This window comes from Triticum dicoccoides, chromosome 6B (assembly GCF_002162155.2).
Source record: "Triticum dicoccoides isolate Atlit2015 ecotype Zavitan chromosome 6B, WEW_v2.0, whole genome shotgun sequence".
NCBI lineage: Eukaryota > Viridiplantae > Streptophyta > Magnoliopsida > Poales > Poaceae > Triticum > Triticum dicoccoides.
The window spans coordinates 25,412,093-25,413,575 of NC_041391.1; positions in this window are offsets into that span (position 1 = coordinate 25,412,093).

Sequence of the window (1,483 nt, forward strand, 5' to 3'; positions counted from 1 at the left end):
CCACATAGCATGTGCAAGAAAGTATAGAGGGTTACGGCAAAAACTGAATGCACTTCGTGTACAAAACATACAATCTCCTTTGAAGTATCAGGGTTTCATACGGAAACTCGTCTGTTACAAAGGGATTTCATTTTTTGAACTTATTTGAACTCCATAGTTTTTTTGTGTTCAAAATGCAGCATTCAAAGCCACATCATCAATTTACAACCCTTTCTCACTTCATTTGTTATTTTTCATGCATTTACTGATTATTTTGAGCTATAAGACCATGAAATTGAAAAGCATTTGAAATGAACTCTGAAAAGATTCCAAGTTGGCATGGTATCATCACTTCACCCACATAGCATGTGCAAGAAAGTATAGAGGGTTACGGCAAAAACTGAATGCACTTCGTGTACAAAACATACAATCTCCTTTGAAGTATCAGGGTTTCATACGGAAACTCGTCTGTTACAAAGGGATTTCATTTTTTTGAACTTATTTGAAGTCCATAGTTTTTCCGTGTTCAAAATGCACCATTCAAAGCCACATCATCAATTTACAACCCTTTCTGACTTCATTTGTTATTTTTCATGCATTTACTGATTATTTTGAGCTATAAGACCATGAAATTGAAAAGCATTTGAAATGAACTCTGAAAAGATTCCAAGTTGGCATGGTATCATCACTTCACCCACATAGCATGTGCAAGAAAGTATAGAGGGTTACGGCAAAAACTGAATGCACTTCGTGTACAAAACATACAATCTCCTTTGAAGTATCAGGGTTTCATACGGAAACTCGTCTGTTACAAAGGGATTTCATTTTTTGAACTTATTTGAACTCCATAGTTTTTTTGTGTTCAAAATGCAGCATTCAAAGCCACATCATCAATTTACAACCCTTTCTCACTTCATTTGTTATGTTTCATGCATTTACTGATTATTTTGAGCTATAAGACCATGAAATTGAAAAGAATTTGAAATGAACTCTGAAAAGATTCCAAGTTGGCATGGTATCATCACTTCACCCCACATAGCATGTGCAAGAAAGTATAGAGGGTTACGGCAAAAACTGAATGCACTTCGTGTACAAAACATACAATCTCCTTTGAAGTATCAGGGTTTCATACGGAAACTCGTCTGTTACAAAGGGATTTCATTTTTTTGAACTTATTTGAAGTCCATAGTTTTTCCGTGTTCAAAATGCACCATTCAAAGCCACATCATCAATTTACAACCCTTTCTGACTTCATTTGTTATTTTTCATGCATTTACTGATTATTTTGAGCTATAAGACCATGAAATTGAAAAGCATTTGAAATGAACTCTGAAAAGATTCCAAGTTGGCATGGTATCATCACTTCACCCACATAGCATGTGCAAGAAAGTATAGAGGGTTACGGCAAAAACTGAATGCACTTCGTGTACAAAACATACAATCTCCTTTGAAGTATCAGGGTTTCATACGGAAACTCGTCTGTTACAAAGGGATTTCATTTTTT